Source organism: Paramormyrops kingsleyae, unplaced genomic scaffold (genome assembly GCF_048594095.1).
Source record: "Paramormyrops kingsleyae isolate MSU_618 unplaced genomic scaffold, PKINGS_0.4 ups49, whole genome shotgun sequence".
Classification (NCBI taxonomy): Eukaryota; Metazoa; Chordata; class Actinopteri; order Osteoglossiformes; family Mormyridae; genus Paramormyrops; species Paramormyrops kingsleyae.
The window spans coordinates 237,433-251,937 of record NW_027325987.1 but is presented as its reverse complement, the minus strand read 5'-3'; the positions used below and the strand labels follow the sequence as shown (position 1 = coordinate 251,937).

General features: G+C 48.4%; 2 long non-coding RNA genes across 2 annotated transcripts; both read right to left on the bottom strand.

The window, feature by feature from the left end:
- Positions 1-414: 414 nt before the first annotated feature.
- LOC140586389 (uncharacterized) lies at positions 415-3,084 on the bottom strand. The gene is made up of 3 exons (XR_011988209.1): positions 2,992-3,084; positions 876-982; positions 415-791 (listed from the first exon to the last, which is right to left on the bottom strand). It is a non-coding gene; the product is annotated as an uncharacterized lncRNA (long non-coding RNA).
- A 1,359-nt stretch (positions 3,085-4,443) lies between these two features.
- On the bottom strand, positions 4,444-7,113 carry LOC140586390 (uncharacterized). Its single transcript, XR_011988210.1, has 3 exons — positions 7,021-7,113; positions 4,905-5,011; positions 4,444-4,820 (listed from the first exon to the last, which is right to left on the bottom strand). It is a non-coding gene; the product is annotated as an uncharacterized lncRNA (long non-coding RNA).
- Between the last annotated feature and the right edge of the window lie 7,392 nt (positions 7,114-14,505).

The window sequence follows — 14,505 nt, the reverse complement described above, 5'->3', positions numbered from 1 at the left end:
TGCTGACGCTGCGGGTGTTGTCTTCTGTTCGGCGTGGCGGTGTCGGCTCCGTAAGCGGCGACCACTTAACCCATGGGACCTTGCCGCCGAGAAGTAACGGCCTGTGGGAGGCTGCTGACGCTGCGGGTGTTGTCTTCTGTTCGGCGTGGCGGTGTCGGCTCCGTAAGTGGCGACCACTTAACCCATGGGACCTTGCCGCCGAGAAGTAACGGCCTGTGGGAGGCTGCTGACGCTGCGGGTGTTGTCTTCTGTTCGGCGTGGCGGTGTCGGCTCCGTAAGTGGCGACCACTTAACCCATGGGACCTTGCCGCCGAGAAGTAACGGCCTGTGGGAGGCTGCTGACGCTGCGGGTGTTGTCTTCTGTTCGGCGTGGCGGTGTCGGCTCCGTAAGTGGCGACCACTTAACCCATGGGACCTTGCCGCCGAGAAGTAACGGCCTGTGGGAGGCTGCTGACGCTGCGGGTGTTTTCTCCTGTCGGCGCCTCGGTGTCGGCTCCGTAAGTGGCGACCACTTATACCGTGGGGCCTGCCCGCTGGGAGGTCGGCCTGTGAGTTACTGCTGATGCCGCGGGTGTATTCTCCTGTTGGTGCTGCAATGTCGGCTCTGTAAGTGGCCACCATTAATCCCATAAGGGCTTGCTCGCCGGGAGGGAAAGGCCTGTGAGCGGTTGTTGACGTCACAGGTGATTGCCAGCCTATAGTGGGCAGATAGCCAGATCTGGGAGAAGGCGGACCGGCGTAGGCTGAGGTTAAAGGCCCACCACGCTGTTGAACCACATTGGAATGCAGATCTGAGGGGGCAACATCCGATTTAGGCGAAACCCCATACACATTATGGACCCCGGGGTACTTTAGCTGCAGGGAAGGGCACAAACCTGTTGGCGTCACAATGTCGGCTCCACAAGCGGCCACCGTCTCCCATAGAGAGCTACCGGGTGCCAGTGCTCTCCTGGACCTTCCACGACATCATCGCCACCGTCCCCTGAAGGAAATCAGGTAAGAAATGACAATCTTTACTATGGGGATAATTATGCATGTTCAAACCCTGTTTAAAGGGATGATGTGTTGGGGCGTAAGCGGGCTGATGCACCGATGAACCTGATTGATTGGCCAGTGCATTACTGTGTCCCTGGCATGCCAGGGTGCAGGCAGGGGTCTCGACCCCTATTCATAACCCTAACCAGCCCGTGCCATCGAGGTTCATCAGCATACGCCTTCTTCGTGCCACCATCTATTCTGAGGCCTAGTAGGCAATTACATGCCGGTTCCCTGATGAGCGCATGGCAGCGCGAAACACGTGTCGGGACCTGATCTAGGAATCCTATTTTGGAGCCAGATCTGGGTTACCACCTAGGTTATTTAACGTGTTGTTCTTGGCCTAGGCCCTGAGGCTAACTTTGCCAGGGCCCTAAACCTAAAACTCACCCCTGATGCTTATCCTAAGGGTACTTTACCTTAGGATCCTAACCTTGGGGACCTGATACGGGATTCCTGTAAATCTGGAACCTGATCATGGCCACCCATATTTAAATTATAGGCCTTAACCTTAACCATGCCCTAACCATAACCTTTAAATATAAGCTAACTATGCCTAGGGCCCTAAACCTAAACGCATCTGTGATGCCTAACCCTAAGGATAATTTACCTTGGGGCCCTAACCTTAACGCATCTGAGATGCCTAACCCTAAGGATAACTTACCTTGGGGCCCTAAACCTAAACGCACATCTGTGATGCCTAACCCTAAGGATAATTTACCTTAGGGCCCTAATCCTAAGACACCCCCAACCCTAAGGATAACTGACCTTAGGGCCTTAACCTCAAATACACCCCTAACCCTAAGGATAATTTACCTTAGGGCCCTGAACCTAAACTACACCTCTGATCCTAACCCTAAGGATAATTTACTTTGGGGTCCAAACCCTAAGCTAGTCTAAACCCTAAGGGCAACTGTACTTGGGGCCTCGAACCCATACACCCCTGATTGTAATCCAACTGGGTTACATCCCCTGGAGGGGGTTAATTATTTATATAATTCATAGTCTGGACATGTTTGATAATGATGGAGGGTTAAATAACTCCCATTATAAATATATTAACGTCCAAAGGGACTTTGAAAGTGTTGGAGGGTTAAATATCCCCATTATAAAAATGTTTAGTGTATAAAGTGACTTTTACAATGATGGAGGGTCAAATTACCCCCACATGTAAATGTATTAACACTTTATCTAAAATAACATTTAAATATAAATATACCAAAGTCTAAAATGACTTTTAAAATCATTAATGATTAAATAACCATTAAATATAATTATAATAAGGTCTAGAATGACTTTTAAAATTGTGGAGGGTTAAATGACCCCCATATATAAAAACTGCTTTTCACTGTGCTCCCCTCATTTGCCTTAAGCCTCCGCAGAGGAAGGATGTGGGACACACTATATATTGGATGGATCAACTTTACAGGGGTTGTATTCTACTCTCTCACTGTGTCACCCTCATTCTCCTTAAGCCTCTACAGAGGAAGGATGCATGACACAACACTGGATGGATAAACTTTATTGGGGCAATGTCTGTTTCTCTTTCTGTGTCACCTTCATTCTCCTTAAGCCTCTACAGAGGAAGGACGTGGGACACAATGCTGCAGGTATTGGCTTTATTATTCTTTTCATGCTGTGTTAATTAAACAACACAATCAGTTTACTTATGCTAGTGGAAAGGTGCTTGGCACTGGATGGCCTAAAATCCTACTTGGGGAGGACTAACATGCCCCCCAACATTGGATTGTGGAGGATTAAAATGACTACCACATCTAAACCTATGGAGGGTTTTAAATAACCCCCATATCTAAAACTTTTCTTCACTGTGTTACCATATGTCTCCCTCAAACCCCTACAGGGGAAGGAGGTGGTACACAGCTTTAGCCAATTAGCTTTATTGGGATTGTGTTTGGCGTTAGATGGATGTGGATTGAGTCCGGAGGTAGGCCTCACCCTGGAAGTTGCCCGCCGGGAGGTAGGCCCGTGAGCGGTTGTTGGTGCCGCGGGTGATGTCGCCTGATGGTATCGCGGTGTCGACTCTGTAAGTGGCCACCACTAAACCCATGGGGCTTGCCCGCCGGGGAGTAACTGCCTGTGAGAGGCCGTTGTGTCGCGCGGGGGATCTCACCGGTCAGTGTGGCAGTGTCGGCCCCGTAAGTGGCGACCTCTAAACTCGTGGGGCTTGTCCGCTGGGAAGTAACTGCCTGTGAGAGGCCGTTGTGTCGAACGGGGGATCGCAGCACCGGTCAGTGTGGCAGTGTCGGCCCCGTAAGTGGCGACCTCTAAACTCGTGGGGCTTGTCCGCTGGGAAGTAACTGCCTGTGAGAGGCCGTTGTGTCGAACGGGGGGATCGCAGCACCGGTCAGTGTGGCAGTGTCGGCCCCGTAAGTGGCGACCTCTAAACTCGTGGGGCTTGTCCGCTGGGAAGTAACTGCCTGTGAGAGGCCGTTGTGTCGAACGGGGGATCGCAGCACCGGTCAGTGTGGCAGTGTCGGCCCCGTAAGTGGCGACCTCTAAACTCGTGGGGCTTGTCCGCTGGGAAGTAACTGCCTGTGAGAGGCCGTTGTGTCGAGCGGGGGATCGCAGCACCGGTCAGTGTGGCAGTGTCGGCCCCGTAAGTGGCGACCTCTAAACTCGTGGGGCTTGTCCGCTGGGAAGTAACTGCCTGTGAGAGGCCGTTGTGTCGAGCGGGGGATCGCAGCACCGGTCAGTGTGGCAGTGTCGGCCCCGTAAGTGGCGACCTCTAAACTCGTGGGGCTTGTCCGCTGGGAAGTAACTGCCTGTGAGCGGCTGTTGGTGCACAGCAGTGTCGGCTCCGTAAGTGGCGACCACTTAACCCATGGGACCTGCCCGCCGAGAAGTAACGGCCTGTGGGAGGCTGCTGACGCTGCGGGTGTTGTCTTCTGTTCGGCGTGGCGGTGTCGGCTCCGTAAGCGGCGACCACTTAACCCATGGGACCTTGCCGCCGAGAAGTAACGGCCTGTGGGAGGCTGCTGACGCTGCGGGTGTTGTCTTCTGTTCGGCGTGGCGGTGTCGGCTCCGTAAGCGGCGACCACTTAACCCATGGGACCTTGCCGCCGAGAAGTAACGGCCTGTGGGAGGCTGCTGACGCTGCGGGTGTTGTCTTCTGTTCGGCGTGGCGGTGTCGGCTCCGTAAGTGGCGACCACTTAACCCATGGGACCTTGCCGCCGAGAAGTAACGGCCTGTGGGAGGCTGCTGACGCTGCGGGTGTTGTCTTCTGTTCGGCGTGGCGGTGTCGGCTCCGTAAGTGGCGACCACTTAACCCATGGGACCTTGCCGCCGAGAAGTAACGGCCTGTGGGAGGCTGCTGACGCTGCGGGTGTTGTCTTCTGTTCGGCGTGGCGGTGTCGGCTCCGTAAGTGGCGACCACTTAACCCATGGGACCTTGCCGCCGAGAAGTAACGGCCTGTGGGAGGCTGCTGACGCTGCGGGTGTTTTCTCCTGTCGGCGCCTCGGTGTCGGCTCCGTAAGTGGCGACCACTTATACCGTGGGGCCTGCCCGCTGGGAGGTCGGCCTGTGAGTTACTGCTGATGCCGCGGGTGTATTCTCCTGTTGGTGCTGCAATGTCGGCTCTGTAAGTGGCCACCATTAATCCCATAAGGGCTTGCTCGCCGGGAGGGAAAGGCCTGTGAGCGGTTGTTGACGTCACAGGTGATTGCCAGCCTATAGTGGGCAGATAGCCAGATCTGGGAGAAGGCGGACCGGCGTAGGCTGAGGTTAAAGGCCCACCACGCTGTTGAACCACATTGGAATGCAGATCTGAGGGGGCAACATCCGATTTAGGCGAAACCCCATACACATTATGGACCCCGGGGTACTTTAGCTGCAGGGAAGGGCACAAACCTGTTGGCGTCACAATGTCGGCTCCACAAGCGGCCACCGTCTCCCATAGAGAGCTACCGGGTGCCAGTGCTCTCCTGGACCTTCCACGACATCATCGCCACCGTCCCCTGAAGGAAATCAGGTAAGAAATGACAATCTTTACTATGGGGATAATTATGCATGTTCAAACCCTGTTTAAAGGGATGATGTGTTGGGGCGTAAGCGGGCTGATGCACCGATGAACCTGATTGATTGGCCAGTGCATTACTGTGTCCCTGGCATGCCAGGGTGCAGGCAGGGGTCTCGACCCCTATTCATAACCCTAACCAGCCCGTGCCATCGAGGTTCATCAGCATACGCCTTCTTCGTGCCACCATCTATTCTGAGGCCTAGTAGGCAATTACATGCCGGTTCCCTGATGAGCGCATGGCAGCGCGAAACACGTGTCGGGACCTGATCTAGGAATCCTATTTTGGAGCCAGATCTGGGTTACCACCTAGGTTATTTAACGTGTTGTTCTTGGCCTAGGCCCTGAGGCTAACTTTGCCAGGGCCCTAAACCTAAAACTCACCCCTGATGCTTATCCTAAGGGTACTTTACCTTAGGATCCTAACCTTGGGGACCTGATACGGGATTCCTGTAAATCTGGAACCTGATCATGGCCACCCATATTTAAATTATAGGCCTTAACCTTAACCATGCCCTAACCATAACCTTTAAATATAAGCTAACTATGCCTAGGGCCCTAAACCTAAACGCATCTGTGATGCCTAACCCTAAGGATAATTTACCTTGGGGCCCTAACCTTAACGCATCTGAGATGCCTAACCCTAAGGATAACTTACCTTGGGGCCCTAAACCTAAACGCACATCTGTGATGCCTAACCCTAAGGATAATTTACCTTAGGGCCCTAATCCTAAGACACCCCCAACCCTAAGGATAACTGACCTTAGGGCCTTAACCTCAAATACACCCCTAACCCTAAGGATAATTTACCTTAGGGCCCTGAACCTAAACTACACCTCTGATCCTAACCCTAAGGATAATTTACTTTGGGGTCCAAACCCTAAGCTAGTCTAAACCCTAAGGGCAACTGTACTTGGGGCCTCGAACCCATACACCCCTGATTGTAATCCAACTGGGTTACATCCCCTGGAGGGGGTTAATTATTTATATAATTCATAGTCTGGACATGTTTGATAATGATGGAGGGTTAAATAACTCCCATTATAAATATATTAACGTCCAAAGGGACTTTGAAAGTGTTGGAGGGTTAAATATCCCCATTATAAAAATGTTTAGTGTATAAAGTGACTTTTACAATGATGGAGGGTCAAATTACCCCCACATGTAAATGTATTAACACTTTATCTAAAATAACATTTAAATATAAATATACCAAAGTCTAAAATGACTTTTAAAATCATTAATGATTAAATAACCATTAAATATAATTATAATAAGGTCTAGAATGACTTTTAAAATTGTGGAGGGTTAAATGACCCCCATATATAAAAACTGCTTTTCACTGTGCTCCCCTCATTTGCCTTAAGCCTCCGCAGAGGAAGGATGTGGGACACACTATATATTGGATGGATCAACTTTACAGGGGTTGTATTCTACTCTCTCACTGTGTCACCCTCATTCTCCTTAAGCCTCTACAGAGGAAGGATGCATGACACAACACTGGATGGATAAACTTTATTGGGGCAATGTCTGTTTCTCTTTCTGTGTCACCTTCATTCTCCTTAAGCCTCTACAGAGGAAGGACGTGGGACACAATGCTGCAGGTATTGGCTTTATTATTCTTTTCATGCTGTGTTAATTAAACAACACAATCAGTTTACTTATGCTAGTGGAAAGGTGCTTGGCACTGGATGGCCTAAAATCCTACTTGGGGAGGACTAACATGCCCCCCAACATTGGATTGTGGAGGATTAAAATGACTACCACATCTAAACCTATGGAGGGTTTTAAATAACCCCCATATCTAAAACTTTTCTTCACTGTGTTACCATATGTCTCCCTCAAACCCCTACAGGGGAAGGAGGTGGTACACAGCTTTAGCCAATTAGCTTTATTGGGATTGTGTTTGGCGTTAGATGGATGTGGATTGAGTCCGGAGGTAGGCCTCACCCTGGAAGTTGCCCGCCGGGAGGTAGGCCCGTGAGCGGTTGTTGGTGCCGCGGGTGATGTCGCCTGATGGTATCGCGGTGTCGACTCTGTAAGTGGCCACCACTAAACCCATGGGGCTTGCCCGCCGGGGAGTAACTGCCTGTGAGAGGCCGTTGTGTCGCGCGGGGGATCTCACCGGTCAGTGTGGCAGTGTCGGCCCCGTAAGTGGCGACCTCTAAACTCGTGGGGCTTGTCCGCTGGGAAGTAACTGCCTGTGAGAGGCCGTTGTGTCGAACGGGGGATCGCAGCACCGGTCAGTGTGGCAGTGTCGGCCCCGTAAGTGGCGACCTCTAAACTCGTGGGGCTTGTCCGCTGGGAAGTAACTGCCTGTGAGAGGCCGTTGTGTCGAACGGGGGGATCGCAGCACCGGTCAGTGTGGCAGTGTCGGCCCCGTAAGTGGCGACCTCTAAACTCGTGGGGCTTGTCCGCTGGGAAGTAACTGCCTGTGAGAGGCCGTTGTGTCGAACGGGGGATCGCAGCACCGGTCAGTGTGGCAGTGTCGGCCCCGTAAGTGGCGACCTCTAAACTCGTGGGGCTTGTCCGCTGGGAAGTAACTGCCTGTGAGAGGCCGTTGTGTCGAGCGGGGGATCGCAGCACCGGTCAGTGTGGCAGTGTCGGCCCCGTAAGTGGCGACCTCTAAACTCGTGGGGCTTGTCCGCTGGGAAGTAACTGCCTGTGAGAGGCCGTTGTGTCGAGCGGGGGATCGCAGCACCGGTCAGTGTGGCAGTGTCGGCCCCGTAAGTGGCGACCTCTAAACTCGTGGGGCTTGTCCGCTGGGAAGTAACTGCCTGTGAGCGGCTGTTGGTGCACAGCAGTGTCGGCTCCGTAAGTGGCGACCACTTAACCCATGGGACCTGCCCGCCGAGAAGTAACGGCCTGTGGGAGGCTGCTGACGCTGCGGGTGTTGTCTTCTGTTCGGCGTGGCGGTGTCGGCTCCGTAAGCGGCGACCACTTAACCCATGGGACCTTGCCGCCGAGAAGTAACGGCCTGTGGGAGGCTGCTGACGCTGCGGGTGTTGTCTTCTGTTCGGCGTGGCGGTGTCGGCTCCGTAAGCGGCGACCACTTAACCCATGGGACCTTGCCGCCGAGAAGTAACGGCCTGTGGGAGGCTGCTGACGCTGCGGGTGTTGTCTTCTGTTCGGCGTGGCGGTGTCGGCTCCGTAAGTGGCGACCACTTAACCCATGGGACCTTGCCGCCGAGAAGTAACGGCCTGTGGGAGGCTGCTGACGCTGCGGGTGTTGTCTTCTGTTCGGCGTGGCGGTGTCGGCTCCGTAAGTGGCGACCACTTAACCCATGGGACCTTGCCGCCGAGAAGTAACGGCCTGTGGGAGGCTGCTGACGCTGCGGGTGTTGTCTTCTGTTCGGCGTGGCGGTGTCGGCTCCGTAAGTGGCGACCACTTAACCCATGGGACCTTGCCGCCGAGAAGTAACGGCCTGTGGGAGGCTGCTGACGCTGCGGGTGTTTTCTCCTGTCGGCGCCTCGGTGTCGGCTCCGTAAGTGGCGACCACTTATACCGTGGGGCCTGCCCGCTGGGAGGTCGGCCTGTGAGTTACTGCTGATGCCGCGGGTGTATTCTCCTGTTGGTGCTGCAATGTCGGCTCTGTAAGTGGCCACCATTAATCCCATAAGGGCTTGCTCGCCGGGAGGGAAAGGCCTGTGAGCGGTTGTTGACGTCACAGGTGATTGCCAGCCTATAGTGGGCAGATAGCCAGATCTGGGAGAAGGCGGACCGGCGTAGGCTGAGGTTAAAGGCCCACCACGCTGTTGAACCACATTGGAATGCAGATCTGAGGGGGCAACATCCGATTTAGGCGAAACCCCATACACATTATGGACCCCGGGGTACTTTAGCTGCAGGGAAGGGCACAAACCTGTTGGCGTCACAATGTCGGCTCCACAAGCGGCCACCGTCTCCCATAGAGAGCTACCGGGTGCCAGTGCTCTCCTGGACCTTCCACGACATCATCGCCACCGTCCCCTGAAGGAAATCAGGTAAGAAATGACAATCTTTACTATGGGGATAATTATGCATGTTCAAACCCTGTTTAAAGGGATGATGTGTTGGGGCGTAAGCGGGCTGATGCACCGATGAACCTGATTGATTGGCCAGTGCATTACTGTGTCCCTGGCATGCCAGGGTGCAGGCAGGGGTCTCGACCCCTATTCATAACCCTAACCCTAACCCTAACCCTAACCCTAACCCTCCAAACCCTTACCCACACCCCCTTCCTAACCCCAAACTCCTAACCTAACCCCCAACCCACTTCCGATCCCTAAACTTAACCCTGACCCCAAACCCCTTCCCTAACCCTGAAATTCCAAGCCCTAACCCCAAACCCCTTCCCTAACCCTAAAACCCTAAGCCCTAACCCCAAACCCCTTCCCTAACCCTAAAACTACATACCCTATCCCCCATTCTCTACCCTAACCCCAATATGCCCCCATGTCTGGCCTTCATATTCCCCTAACCCTAACCCTAACCCTAACCCCTAACCCTGACCCTGACCCTGACCCTGACCCTAACCCTAACCCTAACCCTAACCCCTAACCCTAACCCTAACCCTAACCCTAACCCATAACTTCACACTCTGAGTTCATTTCATGAAACCTGCGCTTCCCCTATAAGAGTTTGACGTAACAATATAGAAAAACGTGTTTTCGTGAAGAAATCATGACAAACTAACACAAAATGAAAATTTCATTATAACTTGACATTCTGAGTTCATTTCATGAAACCTGCGCTTCCCCTATAAGAGTTCAACGTAACATTATAGGAAAACGTGTTTTCGTGAAGAAATCATGACAATCTAACACAAAATGAAGATTTCATTATAACTTGACATTCTGAGTTCATTTCATGAAACCTGCGCTTCCCCTATAAGAGTTCGACGTAACATTATAGGAAAACGTGTTTTCGTGAAAAAATCATGACAAACAAACACAAAATGAAGATTTCATTATAACTTGACACTCTGAGTTCATTTCATGAAACCTGCGCTTCCCCTATAAGAGTTCAACGTAACATTATAGGAAAACGTGTTTTCGTGAAGAAATCATGACAAACTAACACAAAATGAAGATTTCATTATAACTTGACATTCTGAGTTTATTTCATGAAACCTGCGCTTCCCCTATAAGAGTTCGACGTAACATTATAGGAAAACGTGTTTTCGTGAAGAAATCATGACAAACAAACACAAAATGAAGATTTCATTATAACTTGACACTCTGAGTTCATTTCATGAAACCTGCGCTTCCCCTATAAGAGTTTGACGTAACATTATAGAAAAACGTGTTTTCGTGAAGAAATCATGACAAACTAACACAAAATGAAGATTTCATTATAACTTGACATTCTGAGTTCATTTCATGAAACCTGCGCTTCCCCTATAAGAGTTCGACCTACCATTATAGGAAAACGTGTTTTCGTGAAGAAATCATGACAAACTAACACAAAATGAAGATTTCATTATAACTTGACATTCTGAGTTCATTTCATGAAACCTGCGCTTCCCCTATAAGAGTTCAACGTAACATTATAGGAAAACGTGTTTTCGTGAAGAAATCATGACAAACTAACACAAAATGAAGATTTCATTATAACTTGACATTCTGAGTTGATTTCATGAAACCTGCGCTTCCCCTATAACAGTTCGACGTAACATTATAGGAAAACGTGTTTTCGTGAAGAAATTATGACAAACTAACACAAAATGAAGATTTCATTATAACTTGACACTCTGAGTTCATTTCATGAAACCTGCGCTTCCCCTATAAGAGTTCGACGTAACATTATAGGAAAACGTGTTTTCGTGAAGAAATCATGACAAACTAACACAAAATGAAGATTTCATTATAACTTGACATTCTGAGTTCATTTCATGAAACATGCGCTTCCCCTATAAGAGTTCGACCTACCATTATAGGAAAACGTGTTTTCGTGAAGAAATCATGACAAACAAACACAAAATGATGATTTCATTATAACTTGACATTCTGAGTTCATTTCATGAAACCTGCGCTTCCCCTATAAGAGTTCGACGTAACATTATAGGAAAACGTGTTTTCGTGAAGAAATCATGACAAACTAACACAAAATGAAGATTTCATTATAACTTGACATTCTGAGTTCATTTCATGAAACCTGCGCTTCCCCTATAAGAGTTCGACCTACCATTATAGGAAAACGTGTTTTCGTGAAGAAATCATGACAAACTAACACAAAATGAAGATTTCATTATAACTTGACATTCTGAGTTCATTTCATGAAACCTGCGCTTCCCCTATAAGAGTTCAACGTAACATTATAGGAAAACGTGTTTTCGTGAAGAAATCATGACAAACTAACACAAAATGAAGATTTCATTATAACTTGACATTCTGAGTTCATTTCATGAAACCTGCGCTTCCCCTATAACAGTTCGACGTAACATTATAGGAAAACGTGTTTTCGTGAAGAAATTATGACAAACTAACACAAAATGAAGATTTCATTATAACTTGACACTCTGAGTTCATTTCATGAAACCTGCGCTTCCCCTATCAGAGTTCGACGTAACATTATAGGAAAACGTGTTTTCGTGAAGAAATCATGACAAACTAACACAAAATGAAGATTTCATTATAACTTGACATTCTGAGTTCATTTCATGAAACATGCGCTTCCCCTATAAGAGTTCGACCTACCATTATAGGAAAACGTGTTTTCGTGAAGAAATCATGACAAACAAACACAAAATGATGATTTCATTATAACTTGACATTCTGAGTTCATTTCATGAAACCTGCGCTTCCCCTATAAGACTTCGACCTACCATTACAGGAAAACGTATTTTCGTTTGCTAACCGTAATTTGGGGCCTTACGGTGAATCAACAGGTAGTTGGAAAGTAGGCAATATGCTACTAAAGCAAGCTGAATTGTGGTTTCTCATCCGTGTGGGGAGCAGAACTGTCATAAAAACACATGTTGATGTCTGGATATGCCATAGTTTTTCTACCCCTAACCCTAGCCTGAGTTTGCTAACCATAATTTGGGGCCTTATGGTGAATCAACAGGTAGTTGGAGAGTAGGCAATATGCTACTAAAGCAAGCTGAATTGTGGTTTCTCATCCGTGTGGGGAGCAGAACTGTCATAAAAACACATGTTGATGTCTGGATATGCCATAGTTTTTCTAACCCTAACCATAGCCTGAATTTGCTAACCCTAATTTGGGCCTTATGGTGAATCAACAGGTAGTTGGAAAGTAGGCAATATGCTACTAAAGCAAGCTGAATTGTGGTTTCTCATCTGTGTGGGGAGCAGATCTCATAAAAACACATGTTGATGTCTGGATATGCCATAGTTTTTCTTACCCTAACCCTAGCCTGAGTTTGCTAACCCTAATTTGGGGCCTTAGGCTGAATCAACAGGTAGTTGGAAAGTAGGCAATATGCTACTAAAGCAAGCTGAATTGTGGTTTCTCATCCGTGTGGGGAGCAGAACTGTCATAAAAACACATGTTGATGTCTGGATATGCCATAGTTTTTCTAACCCTAACCCTAGCCTGAGTTTGCTAACCATAATTTGGGGCCTTATGGTGAATCAACAGGTAGTTGGAAAGTAGGCAATATGCTACTAAAGCAAGCTGAATTGTGGTTTCTCATCCGTGTGGGGAGCAGAACTGTCATAAAAACACATGTTGATGTCTGGATATGCCATAGTTTTTCTAACCGTAACCGTAGCCTGAGTTTACTAACCGTAATTTGGGCCTTATGGTGAATCAACAGGTAGTTGGAAAGTAGGCAATACGCTACTAAAGCAAGCTGAATTGTGGTTTCTCATCCGTGTGGGGAGCAGAACTGTCATAAAAACACATGTTGATGTCTGGATATGCCATAGTTTTTCTAACCCTAACCGTAGCCTGAGTTTGCTAACCCTAATTTGGGGCCTTATGGTGAATCAACAGGTAGTTGGAAAGTAGGCAATATGCTACTAAAGCATAAAACTTTCATAAAAACACATGTTGATGTCTGGATATGCCATAGTTTTTCTAACCCTAACCCTAGCCTGAGTTTGCTAACCATAATTTGGGGCCTTATGGTGAATCAACAGGTAGTTGGAAAGTAGGCAATATGCTACTAAAGCAAGCTGAATTGTGGTTTCTCATCCGTGTGGGGAGCAGAACTGTCATAAAAACACATGTTGATGTCTGGATATGCCATAGTTTTTCTAACCCTAACCCTAGCCTGAGTTTGCTAACCATAATTTGGGGCCTTATGGTGAATCAACAGGTAGTTGGAAAGTAGGCAATATGCTACTAAAGCAAGCTGAATTGTGGTTTCTCATCCGTGTGGGGAGCAGAACTGTCATAAAAACACATGTTGATGTCTGGATATGCCATAGTTTTTCTAACCGTAACCGTAGCCTGAGTTTACTAACCGTAATTTGGGCCTTATGGTGAATCAACAGGTAGTTGGAAAGTAGGCAATACGCTACTAAAGCAAGCTGAATTGTGGTTTCTCATCCGTGTGGGGAGCAGAACTGTCATAAAAACACATGTTGATGTCTGGATATGCCATAGTTTTTCTAACCGTAACCCTAGCCTGAGTTTGCTAACCTTAATTTGGGGCCTTATGGTGAATCAACAGGTAGTTGGAAAGTAGGCAATACGCTACTAAAGCAAGCTGAATTGTGGTTTCTCATCCGTGTGGGGAGCAGAACTGTCATAAAAACACATGTTGATGTCTGGATATGCCATAGTTTTTCTAACCCTAACCATAGCCTGAGTTTGCTAACCGTAATTTGGGGCCTTAGGGTGAATCAACAGGTAGTTGGAGAGTAGGCAATATGCTACTAAAGCAAGCTGAATTGTGGTTTCTCATCCGTGTGGGGAGCAGAACTGTCATTAAAACACATGTTGATGTCTGGATATGCCATAGTTTTTCTAACCGTAACCCTAGCCTGAGTTTGCTAACCCTAATTTGGGCCTTATGGTGAATCAACAGGTAGTTGGAAAGTAGGCAATATGCTACTAAAGCAAGCTGAATTGTGGTTTCTAATCCGTGTGGGGAGCAGAACTGTCATAAAAACACATGTTGATGTCTCGATATGCCATAGTTTATCTAACCCTAACCCTAGACTGAGTTTGCTAACCTTAATTTGGGGCCTTAGGGTGAATCAACAGGTAGTTGGAAAGTACTCAATATGCTACTAAAGCATGCTGAATTGTGGTTTCTCATCCGTGTGGGGAGCAGAACTGTCATAAAAACACATGTTGATGTCTGGATATGCCATAGTTTTTCTAACCCTAACCTTAGCCTGAGTTTGCTAACCCTAATTTGGGCCTTATGGTGAATCAACAGGTAGTTGGAAAGTAGGCAATATGCTACTAAAGCAAGCTGAATTGTGGTTTCTCATCCGTGTGGGGAGCAGAACTGTCATAAAAACACATGTTGATGTCTG